General features: G+C 38.7%; 1 protein-coding gene across 2 annotated transcripts in view; it reads right to left on the bottom strand.

Moving 5' to 3' along the window:
- Positions 1-26,128, bottom strand: part of LOC100970726 (protein CASC2, isoforms 1/2) — a 164,913-nt gene that overhangs the window by 108,785 nt on the left and 30,000 nt on the right. Inside the window, exon 4 of one of the 2 annotated variants that reach the window (XM_003825636.5) lies at positions 2,930-4,870. The exons of the other annotated variant lie outside the window; for it this stretch is intronic. The gene's annotated coding sequence lies outside the window, so the exon portion shown is untranslated. Of the gene's footprint in view, positions 1-2,929; positions 4,871-26,128 lie in introns of those variants that run through there. 2 annotated transcript variants of the gene reach the window in all.

Raw genomic sequence — 26,128 nt, 5'->3', positions numbered from 1 at the left:
AGAGCTGAGTTTTCTGCTCCAAATATCTGGTATTTCACTGCCATTTCTGTTTTGGTTCTCTCTGAACTGTCCTATGAAAAATCCAGTGATGAGTCAGGAATGGGAACATTCCAATATTTCTCTGACTTTTCCTAGTTTGGCCTCAGATAGGAGTAAGGTCAAAGGGGTCTGATCATGTAATACCTCTTATTTATAGGGCACTTTACAGTTTATAAAGGAATCTCATGGAACCTTATTAAAAGGGCATGGAGGTTAGAATCAAAGGCATTGCACTTGCATCTTGGTTCTTTCAGGTACTAACTCTGCCCAGTGATGTTAGACAAGTCATTTCTCCATGTTGAGTTGCTTTCCTTGTCTATAAAATTGTAATAATCATGGTGATACCTGTTGTTCTCACTTCCCAGAGGTTGTTGCCAGGTTCAGCATGGCCACGGGCCCCGGAGAACCATCCAGAACTCACTCTATATCTCAGTTATCTGATTTTTCGCAATTTTAGTGTTCACAGCAGCCTTGGGAGAAGGTAAGTGAGATTGTTTTCATTGTTTTAAGGAAGCAGAGAAGCTCTTCTGAGTCAACTGCCAGAATCTGTAGTTCTCAAATGCATGCAAAGAATTATTGTAGCTTCACATCAAATCATATTTAAAAGACATTTGTAATGTTACATTCTTGAAGAGAAAAGCAAATGCATGACATTCTTTGAATAAGTACAGTCACAAATCTGAGATCTTGGAACAACTGAGAGAGTATGATACTTGAGTCATTTAGAAAAAGTTTTACTCTCCCTCTTAAAATTAGCCACATAGTTAACAGGATCAGTCATTTGAGATTCTAAAAAGTATTAATAGGGCTGGCTGAGAAAGCAAGAACTATGTACTTATCTGTTATTGCTCTTTTTTAAAAAAATCTCTCCAGTGATTTTTAATTTCCTAGATAGGGGGCAGTCAGCCTTTTGAAGAAACTCATTTATTTCAGCATCACTCTGAGTTCCTAATGTAAACGTCTTTGGGGGCTGATTTGGAGGAAGCAGGACAAGATATACAAGACATTTCCACTATTGCCTGGAGGCAATTTGCATCTCTTAAAGATGAAGAGGCAGAGGTTAAACATAAGCTGAAACTCATCATGACTTATATACCATGAGATTTTTTTTATATATCCTTTCACACAAATCCATTTTTAAAAGTTGAATATGTGATTTTTAAAGTCAAATATCTGCAAAGGAAATTGGACTGACCCGAAACCGCCTTCCGTGTTTAATGGTAAAGGATGTTGTGAAATCTGAAGCAATTTTGTTTTCCATGCACACATTCTTTTTTAGGAAGAAAATCTTTCTTTGCTCCACATTCCTCTTTGTGCCCACAGAAATGCTTGATTTGGTTTGGTATGAGTCAAACAAACTATTCTCATCACAAGTGGAGCAAAGAAAAAAAAAAGAGCTTTTCATTCAAGTTATGGGTTCTGGAAAAAATTGTGTAAAAGCAGGCTATGTAACCGTAGTTGTTGGCCACTCTTCTGTGAGCTATCTGTAGAATAGTTATTTTTTCCTGCACCCAACAGAAAATAAAGGGGCACAAAAAATTCAGCCTATTACAGTTTAGGGAATATAGAAAAGTGCTTATAGAACTCCTTTTTTTTCCCTATCCTATGAATGTTCATGCATGTCTACGGAGAATTCTTTCTCTTCTCTTTCCATGCTTCCGCCAAGATTGTGCTCTGTCAGCCTAGTAGGTTTAATAGGTGAACTACAAGACAGGAACAAGACAGCATTAGATATGGTTATATCTAACACTGAATTTCATGTGATGGCATGCACTACCTATTAAATCACATCTATCACTTGTGCTGTGATTTGGTTAGCACATTGTATAGGAATAATTATGATTCTTAGATCATAGTATTTAAAGGTGGATGTTTAATAAGAAGGAAGTTAAGATGAGCCAAAGATAGGAATGGCATGATTAGCTATTCCCTGTACTGCAGAAAGCTTCTTAGCAAATGAAAATAAAAATACCATCAATGATCACGGAATCAAACTAAAACCTCCACAAATCCTCCTAGAGGTTGTTAAATCCAATCATCCAGGATAACAATTTGGAGAGAATGGAATAACTTCTCCATGCACTAGGACACAATTATGGTCAACTCTGAAGCTCTTTAAAATATTGAGTGTAAAGGCAAAGCTGGGATATGAAAATGAAAGCTTAAATTAGGCCTGAAAAATCAAAGGAGATTGGAACACCAGGGAAGAATCTCATGGTTTCATTGATGGTGGAGTCAGCAGGCCAAGGGAGCTTCGTGAGTTCCAGAAAATGACTTGGGAAAATCTCTTAGGGTCCTAAATCCAGGAAGAAATGGAAAATGCCATTCTGTCTGCCCACCTGCCTCCAAGCAAGACCACACTAAAACTTTTTTAAAATCCCGTGGAGTATCCACATTGCAATTTAGTAGCATTGTTGTATAAGAAACCTTGAGAAAAATTTTCCCTTCCAATAAACCAACATTGACCTAAAAAGAATTAGTTAACAGCTCTAAAATCATCACTGATTCTCAGATGGGAGTTGAACAATGAAAACACATGGACACAGGGAGGGGAACATCACACACTAGGGTTTGTCGGGGGTGGGGAGTAGGTGAGGGATAGCATTAGGAGAAAAACCTAATGTAGATGATGGGTGCAGCAAACCACCATGGCACATGTATACCTATGTAACAAACCTGCACATTCTGCACATGTATCCCAGAACTTAAAGTATAATAAAATAAATAAATAAATAATAAAACATTGTACAGAAGAGCCAGGCACCATCATTTGCAATGCCTTTGGAAATGAGTTGTGTATGTTTTGTCATACTGGTTTGAGATCTTGTTGGTAGAAAACACTAACCAACAAGTAAATGTCAAAAGATGAAAAAAGTTTTCCACTATGTTCTGTTTTCATTAAAAAAAATACATTTAAAAAGTTGCTAAAGGAGAACAGGATGGCCATGTTAGAACACTGCCAAACTTATAAACTTCAACAGTCCCACATACTGAGATGAACAGAAAAATGCATTTCACAAGAAATAAAATACATTTTTCATCTTCTGGATTTGTTGAAGAAGAAGAAGAAAAAAAACCCACATCTGTCCCAAATTTCTTTGAAGAAACTGAATGCCATTCAGTTTTCCTAAGCCAATAGGCTTACCCTTTCTACTGGGTTACCGTAGATGGCTTTGTAAAAATAACTTTAATGCTATAATCCAACAAAATCAAGGAGACAAATTGAAAAATCTTCGTCTCTACTAACATCTTGGGAATGGAAATAACATTTTTCTTAGACGTAGGAAGAACATCAATATAAGTAATTAAATATTTATAGGGTTGTTCACCAAAGGGTTGCATACCATAAATACAGCATTTTATGCCTTTATAGTATCATTTTAAAAATGGGGATAATCACAGCCATTTCATAGTTCTTAGGAAGATCATGTAAATTAGTGTGTATAGCTATACAAATATAAGGTGCATTTATTGTTATTCAATTTTATATTAGATTATGGCAGCATAAAGAAATGAGTAACAGCATGGACTCCCGAACAATAGGTTCAAATCTTTGCTGTTTCAAATCTTTGCTGTTTCTCACTGTTCAAATCTTTGCTGTTTCTCACTGTTTAACCTTGGGGAGGTTTCTTAACCTGCTTGTGCCTCTGTTTGCTCATTTGTAAAATGGGGATAATAAGAAAATCTACCTCATCTGGTTGTTATAAGAATTAACTGAGTTAATATGGGTAAGCACTTAGTGCCTGGCATGTAGTAAGCATGTTATAAATTATTTCTCGTTCTACTATTGTTGCTTCTGCTTCTGCTGCTGTTGTTATTGTTGGTGTTGTTTGTGTCATTGTTCCATTCTAACTGTCTCCCTGGGGACAGGCTGCAGCAACCTAAGTGGCCAAGGTTATCGACGAGGGTGTCTGAAAGTTAATCCCAGGGCTCACATTCTCCGGATTTCTAAGTTGGAGATTAAATGAATGGGACTGCGTTTATCAAGTCCAAAGGGGAGAGGAAAAGAAGGACTATGATTTGAGTCCAGGAAGCTCAGGGAAGCCCATGGGAAGGCCCAGTCTGGAAGTGATTCCTTATCACGCGGACCAGCAGTGCTTGTGCTTTGTACCTGGTTCCTAAGGCTGCTGTCCAGGGGGTGCCCTGAGGACCTAAGGGCAAGACACTGGGAACAGATAAAGGCCATCACTTGACCTCCCTCTGAAGGATTTGCTGCTACAAAATAGCAAATACTGAAAATGTTTTAAAGTGGCTCCCTAAAATGGCAAGGAAGTCAGAATTTAGTGTTCAGATAAATAATGCTTTTTGTGGGTGTAGATATAGCAGTCTTTCCAGATAAGATACACCTTCTGGTCTACCAAGAGACTATGTCGGTGAAGCTAAGAGTGCTGATTCAGTAGAGAGTCTCCAAACCATATTCATAAAGGACTGGATCTGTGTCTGCTTAGCTAATTCAGTAAATGCCGTAGAAAAATCTAAGTAAAATCATTGAAGACATCAGTAAAACAAAGGGGCAGTTGGCTTTATGTAGACAAGAGGTCTGAAGTGTTGATTTTCAACCACTAGCTGTTTTCTGCATGGATAAAAGAGAATATACTTTTCTTGTGCCTGAATATAGGCCTTTTCTTCTTTTAGGAGAAGATCACTTTAAACTTAGTGGTACTGCTTATTTTTACTTTTAGTTTACTTTTCTTCTGAGAAAAAGAGTTACGGAGAAATTTCCCTTGGATAGTGTCTCTCAAACTTTAGCCAGCTTTAGAAATGTCCAGGGTACTTGTTTAAAAATGCAGATTTCTGGGCCTCACCCTATGAATGAATCAACATCTTTGACCTGTGGGGGAAAAGCAAAAAGGTACATAAAAACATTAGGATGAGAAATGTCTTTCAGAAAAATTAATGATATGTGGACTACACCTCTTCATTTACAAAGTTAGAAAAGGAGTCGTGGTGAAATATGTGTCAGATTTTTTGATATAACTATCTCCAAATCTAGTTCCAAAATTTCACTCCATATGTCTTTTTTGTTTATTACATTTTATTATGTTTTTGATTATATGTTTTGTTTTTCGTAGAATATAGACTTAATTTGTTTCTAAAGAAGGGCATAGTTTTATGGTAGGCAGTTTGTTTGGAATTAATCCACATATAAATAAAGGAATAAATGACTAGGAAAAAATTACAAGAAGTATGAGTGGAAAAACATTAACTGGAGACACGACGTTCCCTCCTTTTTTAATATGTATGTTTTACATAACAGGAAATCCCCCGGTTTATTTTTAAAAGTATGTAACATACATGCTTAAAGAAATAACCATAATCTGCTCTTTCATGAGAATACAGATAAGACCTACTGAAATTCCTAAATACTACATTTTCTGGAAAGTTTCCAGCAATCACAAAGATGGCCTAGTATGAACAAAACTAACATCATCAGAGAAGAGCTACCATGATCTTTAAATTCATAATCCCCATGTATTCTATGACATGAGGTGAATCTTCTGAAGAGTAGGATATTCCCTGAATTAAAATGGCCCTTCTCTTCTACTTTCTTTTTTTTGTCTTTTTTTTCCTTTATTATTATTATTATACTTTAAGTTTTAGGGTACATGTGCACTTCTACTTTCAATAAATAAATCCAACCTGATGTTTGCACAAGGATGATAGTTTCTGTGCACCCAGGCACTCTTCTTTATATTTTTGGCACCTGTTCTCTCTCCCTCTAGTTTATATCCGAGTTTTAAGGACGGTCTCCCTCCCTTTCCTTCCCTATTATTCCCCAGCCATTAAACACTTATCAGCTCTCTGTCTGACTGAGGAAATCTGAGCATGGTTACATTCAGAATTACTTATGTTTTTGTTTATATGATCAAAATGGATGTAAATGTGCTCTATTCTGCAAAGAAAATTGAATACTTGGATGATATGGTTAACTAGAAATGATACTAATATGTTGTTTTGTTTGAAAACAGAGCCAGGTTAACTGTTATTGTATAAAAAAGTCATTATTCTTCTTACAAAAAAATCCATAAGAGAAGTCTTTCCAGATATCATATATATTACATTCTAAACAAGGCATATTAGTAGCACTATTACCCAAGAAACAATGAGAGCCACAATCTGATTGATGCAGAGGACATTTACTTAGATACATCTAAAAGCAGAGATGGACAGAAAGGAGCAATTATTGGAATGAATATCTGTGTCTTTATTGATCCAATACATTCATAAGAAGGCTAATCAATGAATTAGTAAACCTCATGCCATCTGAGGTCATGATTTCTATTTACACTGTTCATAGATTTCAGACTATATAGCAAGGAAAAAAACTTTCAGGAGGTCTAGGTTCTAATTCTGACTTTATGACCAATTAGTTCTATAGTATTGGGCAACTAATTAAGTTCTGTTGGATTCAGTTTCCCCTTTGCAAAATAAATGGATCGTACTAAAGAACCCTAAAATCACCTCTGGTATTAGTACTTTAAAATAAGCATGAGTGTTTCTGTGCGTGTGTGTGTGTGTGCATAAAACTAAGACATTCTCATTTCTTTCTATACAAAAATTCCATATAAATGCCTTTTCTCCATGCCTAACAATAAAACTAACAATAAGTAGCTGAGTAACCAATGACATTTTCAACTTGTCCATTTGAATTATAAACAAAACACTATGCAGATCTCATTGTTTCAGAGAAGCCTTCAGTTTGTAGGGTATAGGAATGGAACAGCAGAAAAAGTGAGGTATCCATCTCTCAGTCAAACCAAAGCTATCAACAAAATTAGGTTGACATAAATGATAAAGATCTTGGAGCTGCCTGTTAAAAAAGCTCTGGCAGGAAGAAGTGGGAGCTGTGTGCTTTCCCCGGAAGGTCCTTTGCAACAAAAATGGACAGTTTACCTTGAAAAATTACTTGTATACTTCCAAAGTCATTTATATAACCAAGTGAAAATATAAAGAAATGCTCTAGCTACAGAAAGAAACTAAATGAATAATGGAGGCAATTTTCCAGATATGGGGTCAGGGGAACAGAAATGCTGGATGTTTGACTCACTGAGATTGGCATTCAAACTGAGTGATCCATACACTCAATTCCTTATTGCAAAAAGAAGATCCTTGTGTTCTTTAGGGCCTTAGAGAAAGTAAAGAGAACCATGCCAGCCAAGAAGCACTTTAAAGTGCAATAAATGTTCCTTTTGAACTAAATGTACGTAAGAACTTGTGTGGTGGACACAGATATGCTACTGCTATAATAATTTCTGTTAAATGCCCTAAAAATGATGCAATATCCTTCTTACTACTGCAGAAATGCTAAAAGTTTATCCATCATCCTTGTTATTTTCTTTTTTCTATAACCTCTAACTCAACTAGGCTGCTGAAGGCCTCAGGAGCTTCCACTCCAATGTGTCCATTGGAAGGTACCAGATTAGCCCTAGGATTAATGAACTCTAGTCAACACCCATATGTACTTCCCTCCTTGAGAGGCGTGTTCAATATCCTCAGGCACCTTCAAGAATTAATTGATCTATTACTAGTTAGATAGGGAAGCATCATGTAAAGGGAGGGATGAGGGAAGAGGGAGGGCAGTTTGGAAGCACTGCCTTCATCAGAGGCATCGCCATGCAAGTAGGCAGTCATGTCCTCCTCCAAGACGACCAATAAGTTCTCAAACTCAAGGAGCGCCACCCAGCCTAGCAGTGCATAGAGTCTTGCTTGTATCCAGTGAGGGAGCTGGAGGCAATGTGTTCCATTTATTACATAAATGTAGCTCTGCGGGGCACGTAAGCTGACTTTGTACGTCTGAACCACACTGAAGCTGAGATAGTCCCTGAGCAAAAATAAACACAACTAGGGGCTTCTGGAAAATAGCTTAGAAGTTAGAGAAGCTTGGATTTTCTCTTTTATTTTAAAAACAACTGCCTTTAAAAAAATTTATATTATCTTTATTAAAGTCCAATAATTAGTATCCTAAGAAACTGTTAGCACAGGCAATATGAAGAGAGGAAAAGTTTGGTTGTTTAGGGAAATATTAGTTAATCTGGGTGCTATAGGTAAAAGATACACTTCTCTAAGTAGTAGGCTACTTTGTCCGATTTATTCATTCTATATTATCTTTTCAGTCAGAAAGTGGAAAGAGTTGTTTTAGAAGCCTTGCCATCTTTGTTTTCGGTCATTGGACAACAGTCTTGGTATGTGCCAGATATAATTTCTCCAGGTTTTATTCTACTCGCTTTTGTTTGAAAACATTCAGACAGTGAACTGTTATATAGTGAAGTGTATCAAAAGTTCTGAATAAAAAGTAGTTCTGTAAGCAAATTATTCAACATGGGACAACTAATCCTTGCCCTTGACACATAACCTGAAAATGCTTGTCTTCCGCCCTTTGCTTAAGCTGTTTCTTCCACCCAGACTGCCCTTTTGATGATATTCATGGCTGCATAAACAAATCACATTATTAATTCTATCATTTATTCATTCAACAAATATTTATTGAAAGTATACTATGTGCAAGGTACAGTTCTAGATGGTGGGCAATGAACAAGACATAAAAATCCCTACCCTCATGGAGCTTCTATTCTATTGGAAAGAGATGAATAATATCAACTTTAAATGGCAGTAGCTAGATAAGCCTAGGTGAGAGGAAGCCTGTGTTATTCTTCCCCTGTTGAAGATTCATCTCTGCCATCACGTCCTCTCCCCTTCCTCTCCTGACCTCCCATTTTCATTGACCCATTGCACCAGCACTAGGTAGCTAAGGAAGGGGGTGGCCTGGAAACCCCAGGACAGGAAGCAAGAGAAGGAAGACATGGTTAGCTTGTGCATGGACAAAGCTAGCTGAACCCTATATGTAACAGTTCCCCCAGAGCAGTAGCTGGAGTAAGAAGTGGGGCCCAGATTATTTGACGTAATGTACGAAATATATCTGATAAAGCTACAGAAGACAGTGTTTTAAGGAACAGGAACAATCAATTGCATCCAATGCTGCTAATAAGACGAGGACCATCAGCAACATTGGAGGTCATGGTGACCTCGACAAGAATAGTTCTGTAGTGATGGGAGCCAAAGGCTGATTCATCCACCTAGTCTCACTCCTCCTCCAAATGACTATGAAAATATAAAACACAAGATAGTAACCCCATCAGCTTCTGCCACATAACCTTCAAATCTATCTTGGCAATCATCCTTTGTTTTTCCTTTTAGTTTCAAGGGATGTGGCAGTTTCCTTCATACGGATCTAAGGGCTATCCTGCTCTCTCCCAGCTTCTCAGAATCTTCAGCCTCTTCAGTATTCACTTTTCCACCTAGGTATTCAATATGTCCTTCTCTTTCGAGTTTTTCCCATCCCAAAGCCACCAGAGAGCCTGACACAGACTGCCTTCCCAATTTATGAAACAAAGATGTGGAATCCACGAGCACAGGGAGCATTTCAACATGCTCAGGTCTTCCCCAGCTCCACGTTCCCTTCCAGCTAACACTTTATTTCCCATCCCCTTCTTACCTTGAAAGAGCTTCCAACTTCACCGTTTCTATATTCTTACTTCTTCCTGTCACCTCCTTGCTGTCTGTCCTCTACCTCCACCATCACACTGAAACTGCTCTTGCCAAACTCATCAATGATGTTGTTGCTGCTCCACCCAAAGAATCTTTCCTTCCTTCTCTTTCTAGATCTCTTTGTGGCACAAGACTCCTTTGACCATTTCCTTCTTCCTGACACACTTTTTCCATTTGCTTCTTTGACATTGAGTTCTCCTGGCTTCTGTCCTTCTTCTCTGCCCTCCTTTTCTCACTTCTTTGAAGCCTCTTCTTCCTCTGCTCATGCATCAAGGGCTGGTGTTTCTATCCCTGGCCTTCTTTACTCCTGACTCTGTGGCTTTCCTCTGGTGCACTCATTCCCTCTCCTGGCTTTCATTACCTGTCCACATGCTGATGATGCCCAAAACCATATTGCCAGCCCAGCCCTCTCCAAGGCCTAGTGGATATTTGCACTTACAGGTCTGGAACACTCCCTTTTTTGAGACAGGGTCTCACTCTGTTGCCCAGGCTTCTGGAGTGCAGTGGTGCAATCATGGCTCACTGCAGCCTGGACCTCCCAAGCTCTGGTGATCCTCTCACCTCAGCTTCCCAAGTAACTAGGACTACAATCGTGTGCCATGACACCCAGCTAATTTTTAAATTTTTTGTAAAGATGGGATTTTGCCATGTTGCCAACGCTAGGCTCAAGTGATCTGTCTGCTTTGGCCTCCCAAAGTGCTGGGATTACAGGCAAGAGCCACCACACCTAGCCTGGACCACTCCTTGAATTCAGCTTGACCCAAATTGAACTTGAAACTTTGCCCACCTCCTCTCGGCAGACCTACTTGTCCTGCTGAGCTCCTAAGTAACAAGGCAATCCATAAACAAATCTTGTCAACTATAACCTCTCAATTGCTCTAGGACCTATTCAGTCCTTCCTAAGTATACAAGCAGATTATATTCTGTGGTCCTGTGCCAGTACATTTACAGTAGTTGTTGGAGCTAGCATCCATTTTGATTGGCCAGTGACCCTAGAGCACTGATTACTCAGTATTATTAATATCACCCCTGTTTACCACCTCTTTCTCAGTAAAGGCTGCCACCAGGTATTGCTTGGAATGGAGCAACACACCCTATGCTACTTACCTTTAGTCACTAATCCATTCACTACTCATCGGCCAGAGTCATGTTTCTCAAATTTGAATTTGTTTATATCTTTCTCCTACATAAAACCCATTGGTGGCTCCTTATATTCTAGATATCTAAAAAACTCTCTTCCTATTTTTTTTTTTTTTTTGGACTGGCTGCTGGCTAAATGGGACTCAGCCTTCAGGTCTCAATTCAGATGTCAGTTCTCCTGAAATGTTTTCTTGCTCCCTCCCCACCCAAATCTTGGCTGCTCCTGTTTTCTCTCATAGCATGCTGTACTCCTTGATTGAGACGTCCTTTCTGGCACTTTCTCCTACTTTACTGCATATTCTATCTGTAATCCATGCTGCTAAGCCTTTCAGCCCCACCATTCCAATGACACCACACATGTAAAGGCCACCATATTATCACACCCAGTGATGAGTCTACTATTCTCATGTTCCTGGACTTCTCAGCAACATCTGACACTGTTGGTCACAACTTCTGCCTTGAAATGCTGTGGCTTCCAGGACCACAATGCTGTCTTAATTTTCTTCCTGCCTCCTTTTTAGGTAGGAAGACCTTTTATAAGACCTCTGGACTTACTATTCCAGTAGGGGATTGAGTTGGTGGCCCCCAAATGATATGTTCATGCCCTAACCCTAACGCCATGCATTAAGTTAATATGACCATTAACTTACTTGGAAAAAATGTCTTAGCGGTGTAATTAAGTTAGGGATCTCTAGATTAATCATCCTAGTTTATCCAGGTGGGCCCTAAATCTAATGACAAATGTCCTTAAAAGAAACAGGAGAAGACACAGACACAAAAGAGAAGGCCATGTAAAGATGGAGGCAGAGATTACAGCCATGTTGCTACAAACTAAGGAATGTCCGGAGCCACTAGAAGCTGAAAGAGGCAAGGACGGATTCTCCCCTAGAGCCTCCAGAGGGAGCGTGGCCCTGATGACACCTGGACTTCTGGCTCCTAGAACTGTGAGAGAATAAATTTCTATTGTTTTAATCTACCAAGGTCATAGTAATTTGTTACATTAGCCCTAGGAAACCAATATAATGCTCAAACGGAGTTCTTAATTTCCTCTCCCAAGCCATTTTCTTCCTGGTCTTCCTCATATCAGTCAAGTGTGCAAAAATCCACAAGTTCTTCAGGCCTAAAACCATAGGATTTATTCTTGGTTCCTCTCTTTTTCTCCCACTTCACATCCCATGCACCAGCTTTATCCTCTCTATTTAAAAAAGTTACCCAAATCCTGATTACTCCTCACTGAATCCACCATTACTACACAAGTTCAAGGCTTCAACATGCTAAGTAGTTTTCCTGCTTCTTCCATTCTTAACAATTCCAGCCAACTCTTAAACTCAGATCCCATCACAATTCTGATTAAAATCTTCCAGTAGCTTCCCAAGTTCTTGGACTATGGACTCAGGGCCCAAAAGATCTAGCCCCAGCCACTGTCCAGCTTCCCCTCCACTACTTCCCTTATGGTGACCTCTTGGGCTGCCTATCTGTTCCTCAACATCCCCACGCTCCTCCCTCTCACTGGCACTTCCCATGACATCTGGGTCTTCTGTGGCCAACTTCTCTCATCAGTTAGATCTTTTCCTTCCAGAGCCTTTCCCTAGCCATCCAATCTAAAATAGCCTTCCATGTCTTTTCATCATCTACCCTGCTAAACCAATTTACTTTATTTGCAGCATTAATGATCTAAAATTGCATTATTATGTATTTACTTGCTTGTTGATTATTTTCCCTACTAGAATGTAAGCTCTGTGAGAGAAAGTGCTTTGCCTATTCATCAAACAACCCCCAGAGTCTGGAACAAAGCTTGTCATGCAGTAGACCCTCAATATATATTGTTTGAGTGATCAGATGAATGCATTTTAACTGCCTGCTTACCCTCTCCTTCACTGTTGTGTATTCAGTGCTTACCATAGTACCTGACTATGTATATGTGATAAACCAATGGGCATATGAATGAGTGAGTATTTTCTTGATCACTCCAGCTGAAAGGAATCTCTCCTACCTCTGAACGTATACACGCTATTGCTTTATATGTTGACACATGATTGTGCCTTCACGTCAACTCATTTCTCTATGCCATCTCTCTTTCTCACTATAAACTCCTTTAGCTCAAGGTCATGATCTCTCTCATCTTTATTTCCCACACGACATATTTTGCCACATGTTACAGAGAGCAGCACTTCAATGGATATTTGGTGATTGACTGACTGAATGAATAAATACATGAATGATCACAAAGGACACAGTCTGGCAACTTGTAAACTTCCACTTGCTTAAGACTGTTCAATCCATTCCTACTTGTCCCAGATTCTCTATAGCTCTCCACCAAATCCACCACTTGATATATCAGAGGATCAGAAAAACTTTACTTCTTCCCTCTGAGCAGTGAATACAAGAGGCAGCAAGTAGCAAAACACTCATGATACCCATGGGTCTATTGGACTCTTTTTTGGCCACTAACTCACTTAATTTGGTGTAGTTTAGCACATTACAAGATTGTTCAAGAGTACTATAAATGATGTCAGACACCATCAGAAACCACTTCAGAAAATCATTGCCTGTAGCTGGATCAAACGGTGAACACCTGGAAACTAGCAATGCTAGGAAAACAGAATAAATCATGTTTTCTACTCTACCTCTTAGAGATTTACACCTTTTTGCCCTAAAGGATGTCCATATTTTTAAAACTTTTAGGCTACTATAATATATGTATAAGTCATTTGTACAATAATAAAACATTTGGGTACCTGATTGAAGAGGAATTATTCTGGCTTCTCTCGCTTCTCTGCAATTATTCTGAGCAACTTTCAAGTCATTTTATTTATTCTGGTCATTTATTCAGATTATTTTAATGTGGTACTACTTTCAACAAGTTAAACAAAGACAGCCATATGTATCCAAATAAATAGATAATAATAGTGACATTTGAATGTTCAATGGATTATTAAACTTAGAGTATTTTTAAATGACTTTAAAAAGCAATATGGTAGTATTTAACTGCTTTAAGCACACTAGTTTAAGCAAAATGCAGAGCTCAGAACAATAATACTTTTCTTTTTTTTCTATCTCAGAGCAAGTTGTAAAAACAGGTTGATAAGACAGTTCTTGTGTGAATGATAGTTAATGCACCCCAATTTTAATCCAATCATTTCTTTCTTTGAGTGTTCAGTCGCTCACTAATGCCTACTTTGTGCCTCACAAAATGGTAAATGTGGTCAAAATGACTCCACCAGGAAAACATAACTTAAACTAAATTATGAATAGATTCAGCCACTGGGCAACAGTGTGTGTCTCCACAGCAGCAACCCTTGTCAAAGAGACAGCAAAGCTGAGCTTCCTTAAAGTAGTGTGGGAAAAAGAAAGGAGATGTGGGAAAAATTAAGACTTTTGGTGGGGGGTCATTTTTATAGCTTGAACGTGGTTTATCTGAAATTTTGTGAACTTGATATGCTATTGTGTTCTGGGCTGCAGAGTTCAAAAAGAGATGGTTTGTTTGAAATTATGGCACCAAAATGTGTTTCCACTTAGGATTTTAAAAAAAAAGGCTTTGGAGATTCAGAGAAGGGGGCAGCATGGAAAGAAATAACTTTCCAATTTTATTTAACATTAGTTCTTGGCACCCAGAGTAATTTGGTCCCAGTACACTATGACAATCACATCTGTCAAGCCCCTCTTGGATTTATCTCAGACTTGAATGGAACACACAAAAATGCCCAGAAGGATTTTGTTCTTCTAGAAAATGAACCTGCTTCACTTTGAGGACCCTTCTTAAAAGACTGTTACTTCATTCAGCTGTTCCTAGACTGAAAATATTATGAACCATACCCTGGGCTTCCATGTTCAAAAAATGTAAAATCACAGAATTAATCAACTGAACAAAAATGTCTCCAAGTAGACAGTTTTGTCTCAAGATTTTTTTTCTGCTATATTGAATGGCCTGCAATATAGTGGATAAAGAAACTGTGTGTGTGAGTGTGAGCGTGTATGTGTGTTTCTGTGTGTGTGTGTGTGTGTGGTGCCTGTGTATTGGGGGCTGCTTTGTTGTGGCTGTTTCCCCCTTCCTTCTTAGGATCTGAATGAACTAGGAATGCCTTACTGGAGTTAGTTGTTCTCAGCCGTTTCCTCTGCCTCCACACCATGCAAAGTCAGAGGGAGCTGGGAAGGGAATAGAGACCTGTCAGAATGTGTCAGTGGGGAGGTGAGCAGGGAACATGCGCACTTTGAAAAAGTCAGTTCTGGCAAGAATTCACCCTTATCCTTTTCAGGATCACTCCCTTACACCGGTAAACTTTTAAAAAGCTGAAAGATAAACCTACAAACAGAAGGTCTTTTTAGAGATATATTTCCTAAACTTGTCATTCACATACGATCTTCATGATTTTAGACATATTCAAGGATCACCACCTATGAGTTATTTAATCCTTGTTAGCAAATTTGACTCTTAAAAAAATCTAAATTTATTTATTTTGTTAAGGGGAAGTTTCTTTCACTATCATACATAGATGTGCTGGTTACATATATATTTATATATTTATCTTAAAAGTACATTTATATATTATGTATATATTATATATTATGAAATGTGAATATATAATGTATGTATATTATATGTATGATTATATTTATATATAATACATATTTTTCTGAAACAGTATGTATTAAGTGTATACAGATATATTTATTTTTATTTTTTATTTTTATTTTATTTTTGAGATGGAGTCTTGCTCCATTGCCCAGGCTGGAGCCCAGTGGCATGATCTCAGCTCACTGCAACCTCTGCCTCCCAGGTTCAAGTGATTCTCCCACCCCAGCCTCATGAGTAGCTGGGATTACATGCATCAGCCACCACACCCGGCTTATTTTCGTATTTTTAGTAGAGACGGGGTTTCACCATGTTGGCCAGGCTGGTTTCGAACTCCTGACCTCAGGTGATCTGCCCACCTCGGCCTCCCAAAGTTCTGGGATTATAGGCGTGAGTCACCACGCCTGGCCTGTTTTTTTTATTTTTTGAGACAGAGTCTTGCCCTGTCATCTAGGCCGGAGTGCAGTGGCACAACCTCAGGTCACCGCAACCTCTGCCTCCTGGTTCAAGTGATTCTCTTGCTTCAGCCTCCCGAGTAGCTGGGATTACAGGCATGAGCCACTGCTCCCGGCTGAGATACATTTATATCTAGAAAAATATTTGCCACCTAAAAGCCACTCACTTTTGGAAACATTGGTTTGAAGTATCCCATAGTTGAATGATTTTGCAAACAAAGATGAGAGGCTCAGACACTGACATGGCACAAACCCACTTATCAGGAGTATATATAGCTGATGCTGCCTTTCTTTCCTTGGTGACTCTCTTCTCTTTTTCTGTTCCCTTCTGCTTTAAATTATTCCAGCATCCCTTCCCACTGTCATGCTTTCCTCTCCTTCAACCCCTTACCTTGACACACTCCACAGAGACTATATATAACCTTTGTTTTCCAACAATGCAGGGATAATACATTCATGTCTCCCAGGGAGAGTAAGCAGTCAGTTCTACAAAAGTGTGGTTTCATTGTGAGAAAGGAACCCCGATGTCCCCACATCCTACCTAACTTCACATTCCTCCATGAAACTGCATGTTAATTACATGAGGTCACCAAAATATTGGAGGCATGAGATCCTATTCTAAAAGTAAAGACTCTAACATAGTAACTGAAATAATGAATTGAGGCACAGTTTTTATTAAACAATGATAGGAGAAACACCTGTTAACCAAAAAAAAAAATAAAAGAAATTCTAAGACTATATTTTATGACTGGGTGATCTAATTTGAATATATGTCCCTGCCAAATCTCATGGTGAATTGTAATCCCCAGTGTTGGAGCTGGGGCCTTGTGGGAGGTGTTTGGGTCATGGAGATGAATCCCTTGTGGCTTGGTGCTGTTCTCATGATAGTGAAAGAGTTCTCAAGATCTGGTTGTTTAAGTGTATGGTTCCTTCCCCTGCTCCCAACACACACACACACACACACACACACACTCTTTCTCGCTCCTGCTTTTGCCGTGTGACATGCCTGCTCCTGCTTTGCCTTTTTCCATGAGTAAAAGTTCCCTGAGGCCTCTGTAGAAGCTGAGCAGATGCGGGGCCATGCTTGTATAGCCTGCAGAAATGTGAGCCAATTAAACCTCTATTCTTTATAAATTATCCAGTCTCAAGTATTTCTTTATAGGAATGCAAGAATGGTCTAATACAGAAAGTTGGTACCAAGGAATGAGGAATTGCTATAAAGATATCTGAAAATGTGAATGTGACTTTGGAACTGGGTAACAGGCAGAGGTTTGGAGGAGTTTGGAGGGCTCAGAAAAAGACAAAAAGATGAAATAAAGTTTGGAATTTCTTAGAGACTGGTTAAATGATTGTAACCAAAATGCTGATGGTGATATGGACAGTGAAGTTCAGGCTGATAAGGTCTCAGATGAAAATGAGGAACTTATTGGGAACCGGAGCAAAGGTCACCTGTGTTATGTCTTAGAAAAGAACTTGGTTGCATTCTATTCATGCCTTTGGGATCTGTGGAAGTTTGAACTTCAGAGTGATGATTTAGGCTATCTGGCCAAAGACATTTCTAAGCAACAAAGCATTCAAGATATGACATGGTTGCTTCTAACAGCATACATTCAGGTGTGGAAGCAAAGAAATGACTTAAAGTTGGAACTTATATTTAAACAGGAGTAAGAGCATAAAAGTTTGGAAAATTTGCAGCCTGGTCATGTGGCAAAGAAAGAAAGAGCTTTTTTAGGAGATGAATTCAAGGAGACTGTGGAGCAACCATTTTTTAGGAGATTTGCACAAGTAAAAAGTAGCCATGTGCTAATAGCCAAGACGATGGAGAAAAGACCTCAAAGGCATTTCAGAGATCTTGGAGGCAGCCCCTCTCATCACAAGACCAGAGACCTAGGAAGACTGAATAGTTTCATGGTCCAGGCCCAGGGACACCCTCCCCACTCACACCTGCACCCCTACCCAACCCCCTCACCCTCCCCCCAGCTTCACACTGTTCTGCACAACGTTGGGACAATGCTCCCCACATCCTGGCCACTCTGGCTCCATCCTCAGCTCAAAGGGCCCCTGATACAGATTAGGCTGCTGTTTCAGAGGGTGTAAGCCATAAGCTTTGGCAGCTTCCATGCGATGTTAAGCTTGTAGGCATGCAGAATGCAACAGTGAAGGAGGCTTGGCAGCCTCCATCTAGATTTCAGAGGATGTATGAAAAACCCTGGGCACCCAAGCAAAAGCTTGTTGCAGGGTTAAAGCCCTCATAGAGAACCTCTACTAGGGCAATGCAGTGGGGAAACGTGTGGTTGGAAGCTCCACACAGAGTCCCCACTGGGGCACTGCCTAGTTAAGCTGCGGGAATGAGGTCACCATCCTCCAGACACCAAAATGGTAGATCTACTAGCAGCTTGCAGTCTGTGCCTGGAAAAGTTGCAGACACTCAACAACCTATGAGAGTTGTTTTGGGGGCTGAACTCTGCAAAGCCATGGTACAGAGGTGCCCAAGCCCTTGGAGCCTACCTCTTGCACCAGTGTGCCCTGGATGTGGCACATGAAGTCAAAGGGGATTATTTTGGAGCTTTAAGATTTAATGACTGCCCTGCTGGGTTTCAAAATTGCATGGGGCCGGTAGCCCCTCTCTTTTGACCAATTTCTCTTTTTTGGAATGAGAATGTTTACCTAATGCCTATGCCCCCATTGTATCTCGGAAGTAAATAACTTGTTTTAATTTTACAGGCTCATACATGGAAGGAACTCATTTCCAGATGAGACTTTGGATTGGGGACTTGGGATTTTTGATTGAGTTGATTCTAGAATGAGTTAAGACTTTGAGGGACTGTTGGAAAGGCATGACTATATTTTGCAATGTGAGAAGGACATGAGGTTAGCAGGGCCAGGGGCAGAAAAATATAGTTTGAATGTCCCCATCAAATCTCATGTTGAACTGTAATCCCCCGTATTGAAGGTGGGGCCTGGCGGGAGGTGTTTAGGTCATGTGGGCAGACCCCTCAATGGCTTGGTAGTGTCCTCATGATAGTAAGTAAGTTCTCATGAGATCTGGTTGTTTAAAAGTATGGTACCTCTCTCTCAACTCTCTCTCTTGCTCCTGCTTTTGCCATGTGATGTGCTTGTTCCCACTTTGCCTTCCACCATGAGTTAAAGCTCCCTGAGGCCTTCCTGGAAGTCAAGCAGATGCTGGGAGCCAAGCTTGTACACATTGCAGAACCATAAGTCAATTAAACCTCTTTCTTTATAAATTGCCTAGCCTCAGGTATTTGTTTATAGCACTGCAAGAATGGTCTAATACACTGGGCAACTGCTCAGCCTCCCATTTCATTTAATTTGAGCATAGAAAATGATGGCTGGATTTAGAAATCCAGGTACAAATGCAGAAAAAGAAAAAGAAAGGAGTATCATTTATTCCGTGTTTTTTCTTAATTCAGTTAGAAATGGTTATACGATAGAAAACAGAAACTTTTTGTTTTGATTGCATTTTTAAAATGAATATTTGACCCAAAAGATATGTCAAAAGCAAACAGTTTTAAAGTACTTAATACTTTTAAACTTAACATTACTTTCTGCTTGGCAGGTTCACTGACACTTTGATGATTTGATGCATAATACAGAAGGTTTTAGTAGGATACAAGGATCTTATTTTATGTAAGACCTAAATAAAATATTCTGCTCATGACAAAAATTGTAATTCAATCAAAAGACAACTGATCCTACCCACTCTGGTCTTATGTTTCCCCATTTGTAAAAGGAGTGGGTCCAATGAGAGGGTCTTCAAGCCCCCCTTCTAACTCTAAAAATTTATAATTCTGAGGTCCTGCATTTCCCAAAGATATAAAATGCTTTATCTTGGTGTCAATCAGATAACTAAAGAAGCAAACACGGCCTAGTGCGGTGGCTCAGGCCAGACGTGGTGGCTCACGCCTGTAATCCCAGCACTTTGAGAGGACGAGGCAGGCAGATCACTTGAGGTCGGGAGTTCAAGACCAGGCTGACCAACATGGAGAAACCCTGTCTCTACTAAAAAAACAAAATTAGCCAGACGTGGTGGCACATGCCTGTAATCCCAGCTACTCGGGAGGCTGAGGCAGCAGAATTGCTTGAACCCAGGAGGCAGAGGTTGCAGTGAGCCGAGATGGCGCCATTGCACTCCCGCCTGGGCAACAAGAGTGAAACTCTGTCAAAAAAAAAAAAAAAAAAAAAAGATGAAGAAGAAAACACAAGTTAAAATATTAGAAAAATTATATACTTCTGAGTTTATTAACCAAACACACTAAATATTTGTGTATTCACAATTTCCCTATCTTAAAATTATCTAAAAGTCCAACATCCAGCCTGGTTAAGTGTCATTTTTTATATTTGTAATTAAAAATAAAACAACTACTCAATGTTATCATGTACCAAAATTGCACGTCAGGAACAAAACATTAGTGAGTTGAATTGCAGTCATCGTATATGTCATATTTCAGTGCTTGATTCTAGTCTGGGACAGAGACATATATGGCTCCATATCTCTTTAAAATTTTTTAAAAATTGCACGTCTGTCTTTTTCTGATTTGATGTAAGGCTTTAATGTTGATATGCTATTTTATAGGCTCCTTAAACTAAAAAAACTAGTGTAGATAAAAAACAAACTATATGTCTAAGAAATTTACCCTGAACAAAGGCTGAGAGGGAAAAAAACCTTCATTATTTTAGCTGAAAAATGGCAGATTAGTTCATTGAGTTTTAACCAAGACTTAAACCCAGCATAAGTTTGGGGTGGGATAAGGTCAGTAGGTACGGGTGTTGGGGGGGCGCCTACAAGAGCCCCTTATGGCCCAGCTGAGGTCTCATACTTCTTTACTTTTGAGATTATTTCTAAAAGAGATTAAATATTCTGTTATTCTATTTATTTTGTGCTACACGCAATAATTTATAAAATATCATTTGAAATACACTAACATTTAGGAAATCTGATTTTGCAATTTGTTCATTTTTTTAATGTATTCAGAAGCCTTGAGAAATGTAGCGGACTTGATGACTTGATTGTGGCTTCATTATTGGTTTCTAGAGCTGCTTATTGGTTACTGACAGAATCTAAGCTCCATGAAACATGGGATGTTTGTCTATTTCACCCATTGCTGTGTCCCCAGTGACCAGAACAGTCCCTGGCACACAGCAGGCACTCAAACAAAATTTGGCTAATAAATAAAGGACATTAGTATATTTGTGATTTCTGTTTGCAAAATGTCCATTCTCGAGTGAGAGAGAGGACTTTGGGGAAGCCTGCAGGAATTAATTGATAAATAATGTAATATTTCAATCTTTCTATGGGATAGCCCTCAAATTGTGTTCTGATCCATTCTTTAAAACAAGAAAAAGTGAATAACCGAATACCCAATAAAAGCAGGCAGCAGTAATAGATAATACAAACGAGGATGCAATTTTTAGTTACTTCTCAAACTCTCTCTCTCTCTCTCTCTCACTTCAGGCTGTTTATATTGGTCAGAAGAGAACTGGATGGATGGATGGATGGATGGATGGATGGATGGATGGATGGACAAATAGGTAAGACTGGGAAAGACTGACTGCTTTATCTCCCCTTTAGAAACTTGATAATTATAGCAATAATAGCTAATACAGGGCATACATGGTGCTTATCTTGTGTCAGGCTCTGTTCTAAGGGCTTTATATATAAGATATGTATCAATGGAAGTAATTCTCACAACTACCCTGAGAGATATGCCCTATTTCTGACTCCATTTTGCAGATGAGGAAATTGAGGTGCAGAGATATTGACTTGCCCAAGATCACACATTTAGTCAGTGGTGGAATCAAAAGTTAGATCACAGTGGGGTCTGTGGAGTCCACACTCCTAACCACTTTGGTATAGTGCCTCTAAGACTCAGTAAAGAAACATCTCTACCTCTCTTTAACCCACTGTTCCCAAAATTATTTGACCACAATGTACCAGTCAATATCTCTAGAACATAATCTGGCAAACACAGAAGCATGATATTTGTTTGGTACCTTACAAGTCAAAATGTTTGACCTTGTAAATAGGGAAATGAGTTATAATCAGAAATGTTCTCCTAATTTTAGGAAAGAGTTAGCATGAATTGAGTTTGAATTCTCAGCTTCCACATGCCATATAACTCACCTATGAAACAACAGAAGGAGGCAAGATATTCTTTGCCATTTCTTAAAAATGAAACAACTTCTTTGATTGATATTCGTGAGTTGCAAACCAAACAAAACTATGTAAAAAAGTGTGTACCTGGCAAAATGGCATGACAAACGATACCACGAAGTTCATGAGGAAAAAAAGCTAAGAAACGTTCCATTCTCCAAAGTAATTGAAACCTAGGCTTTACCATTCACTCATGAACCATTCCAGCTGAGAGGTTCTTCTCACAGCCACCAGCAGACCCTGAGTGAACCCTGGTGCAAAATCTAACGTAGAACACTGCTGTGTTGTGCATGCCTGCATAGGCCCTCAGGAAGGGGAAATAGGTTTGGCTAGGTAAGGATATATTTCTTAGGGAATAGGAAAGACAAGCTTGCCCCTCTCAAAGTCACACAATCCAGGTCTGCCATACAGAAGAGGGAGCTTTGAGCATCTTTATTTTAGCTGCATTGTGAATTCCTGCTCCCATCCACCAATATCAAGTTTAAGGTAGGGAAGGGTGTCAGGTGGGAATGACAGAAGGGCAAGACCCACAGGTAGAAAAAGAAGCTGCCAAGTCACTCCATTCTCACCCCTTGTCACCTGGGGTGGACATCAATGGCAGCTTTGTCTTAAACAAGAGCTTTGGTCAAGCAAAGGCCTTTTGCAATACGCCGACAGCTTTGGTTTAGTTTTACCACTAATCAGTGCTGAATGGAACGTGGATTCAATACACTCTCAAAAGGAAAGGGCTTGGTAAGCTGAGGCTTTCTGGGTTTTCTCTGGAACTTTTTTATTAAAATTCTGATTATTGCTGGGTCTACAAATCAGATAGTAAAAGAATCCAGAATATATGGCCATGCTTCATAATGCATAGCATATGAACTAACTTGCAAACCATGCTCTTTTAAATAATGAGTAGAGGAAAACTGGCTTTTAATTATTTTGCTGCTAAGCTCTAAAGTTTATTTTACTAAATATAACTTTTAATGTTATTAATTAACATAACTTTTGAACAAAGGAAATATCCTATGTTGATGACTGTAAAGAATCACACGCATATCCATTCTCATAGTCTTCCAAAGTTAAAGGTACAGTATGAGATACATCATTCAAATACATAATGAAATCCTTGAGTGGTTCAATGGACGGCTTGAATTAATAAAAACATAGGGAAATTATTCTTTAAAACCATGAATTCACAACTACAAAGCCTATTTTGCTTTGCTATTATTAATACAATAAGAGGTTTGACTTTGACCCTGAAATCACAAACGTGGAAAATATTAACAGTATTATATTGACATGTCTGAGCCTCTCTTTTTCTGTATTAAACTGAGGCTTCTGATAAGTTTGAAGGAGTCCCTATGGCACCAAATAAAACTAAACAATTTATACAGCCTAAGATCAAGGAGGTCTAGTGAACCAAAAGATCCCAGCTCCCTGATAAAAGGAAGTCTATTTGAAACCACTGGCAATTATTAACGTTTTAAAACTATAATTTAAGAAATCATTCTTGTTAAAAATAAATATTAACCTTTTGGAAAATCTAACCTTTCTAATAATCTATATAACAGGCTTTTCAAAAACATTTCAGATTCATGTTGATAAAAATGTGTTCATATTAGTAACCTAGCCTTTTTCCCTCAACCATGATACATTTAAACTAAGAATGAATTAGAAGGCTGCAATTGTCTTTAATGTAATAGCATATCTATTATAATAAATTGTCTTTTGGAATGTTATGGCTTTTCCCCAGAAGTATTTAATTTTTTTTTTTTTTTTTTTTTTTGAGACGGAGTCTCTCTCTGTCGCCCAGGCTGGAGTGCAGCGGCGCGATCTCGGCTCACTGCAAGCTCCGCCTTCCGGGTTCATGCCATTCTCCTGCCTCAGCCTCCGGAGTAGCTGGGACTACAGGCGCCCGCCACCACACCTGGCTAATTTTTTGTATTTTTAGTAGAGACGGGGTTTCACCGTGTTAGCCAAGATGGTCTTGATCTCCTGACCTCGTGATCCGCCCGCCTCGGCCTCCCGAAGTGCTGGGATTACAGACGTGAGCCACCGCGCCGGACCTCAGAAGTATTTAATTCTGAAGATTGGGTTTTGGTAACAAAATAAGATGGGATTTTTGTCTTCCAGATCATCACTTAATCTCCTCTGGGGTAACAAAGCAGCAGTTTGTTATAACCTGTGAGTTCTGCAGGTTTACTCTGTACATCCCTACCAGGGAAACTGCTGTGGTGTCACAGATTACAGTGGAAGACACATGCTGCCTTTCTCTTGTTTTCCATCTTAATAGACCAGTAGCCATGAGCCATGCTTGAGATGGAACATACTCCAGAGATAAGCATATAACAAAGTGGAGTAGCTAGGAAGCAATTGTAACTCGTTGTGATACTTCAAATCAGTATTCAAGACTAGCTTACCCCAAGTGGGATAACAGGCCTTTTGCAGCCTGAAAAGAATGTGCATGAATCTGAGTGCCTATAAATATTGTTGCCTACAGCTTGGTGGTTCTTTGGACGTCATGTTTTCTTTGACTTTCTATTGAAATTACCACTTTGGTAAAGCTTGCAGGATAAACCTTATTTCCAAAAATAGTTTTTGTCAGAGAAATAAAGCAAAAAAAAAAAAAAAAAATTGTGAATCTTAAGAGGTCATTCCTTTTAATCCTGGTTAAGTATAAGCAATTTAGAATATTTAAATGTAGTGATATTTACAAATTGTTAGAATGGGCATTAATCCTCTTTAATCTTTAGCGACATTACGGAGGCAGTGCTCTATTAAGAGAAGGAAAGTACTGAGACCATTTTTTAGCTGAAAGTGTCAGTCAATGAAATTGAGCTGTGTCCTCAAAACAACAAAATGCAGTTTAAATTGATCTTCAGACTCTCAAAAATGATGTTTTCATTTCAAATATATATATGGTTACAATAATTAATGTGTTCTATTGATTTGCTTGACAACTATTAATATACCCCATGTTACCAGGATAATCTGAGTCCTTTTGAAACTCCTTAAATGGAAGTATTTTTGAATATCATGAGCTGTAGTTGATGCCAATTTTTGGTCCTATAGAGTAGCTTAGTATTCCCAAAAGACTGTTTCTCAATTTGTTTTTGGTTTAAACAATTGGTGTTTAATTTAACTAAGGAAAACCTTAAACTTAAGATTCAGTAGTGGCAACACAGAATGAAATGGGATTTTTGTCTTCCAGATAAATAGTCATTAAGTTCAGCTCACAAATCTCTTTAGTCTGTATATAAGTATAGCAAATGTTAATAATTATTTTTAAGTGCGCTTTGAATAATGTTTGGTCTCATTAATTAAACACTTTCAAATATTTAAACTTTGTTTATAAATTTAATATATTCTATATTTTTAAGTACTTCAATTATCTAAATTATAGAAATTACAGCAGATATTTAAGAAGCTGTTTTATATCTTGTACATTAAACTTGAAGACACTGAAGTTCTTTTAAATGGTCCAATATTGTATATGAGCTTAGTAACATTTCAGTTTAAAATCTCAAGTCTAAATAAAGTGATAAACCATCCCTAACTTAGGAGATGTCTGGTATACAGAGCTTTCTATTTTAAAATGAAGATAATTCTGAGCAAATCAGGAGAAATTGGTCGCCCTAAGTCAAAATCACACAATTACAAATTTTCAACTGAAGTCGTAAGACTGTCATTCCAGGAAGACAAATTTGTAAAATAAGAAATATGAACAGCTTTCTTCTTAACCACCAAATATTATTACTTCCATTTTAATTATTGCAATCCTTCCTACACTTAATTTTAAATCTCCCCGGAGCTAAAAGATTCTTTCCCACTAAAGGAAACCTGTTACCATGCCATGTAACTTAGGTCACATGTGCATAGAGATTTTGGCCCACATAGGCACTAGACTTATTAAAGACCCTGATGAGTTTCACTGAACTTTGTTTCATGGTTGAAATGTCATGGACTTCAAAATATGAAGGTGAGCTCAACATCACTAATCATTAGGGAAACGCGAGTCAAAACCACAATGATATATCACTTCATACCGATTAAAAGGGCTACTATTAAAAAAAACAGAAAATGTTGGCAAGAATGTAGAGAAATTGGAACCCTATGCACTGTTGGTGGGAATGCAAAATAGTGCAGCTGCTATGGAAAATAGTATAGCAGTCCCTCAGAAAATATAATTACCATATGATCCAACAATTCCACTTCTGGGAA

Source organism: Pan paniscus, chromosome 8, assembly GCF_029289425.2.
Source record: "Pan paniscus chromosome 8, NHGRI_mPanPan1-v2.0_pri, whole genome shotgun sequence".
Lineage (NCBI taxonomy): Eukaryota > Metazoa > Chordata > Mammalia > Primates > Hominidae > Pan > Pan paniscus.
Note: the sequence above shows the minus strand (reverse complement) of the source record. Positions and strands in the feature narration are given on the sequence as shown.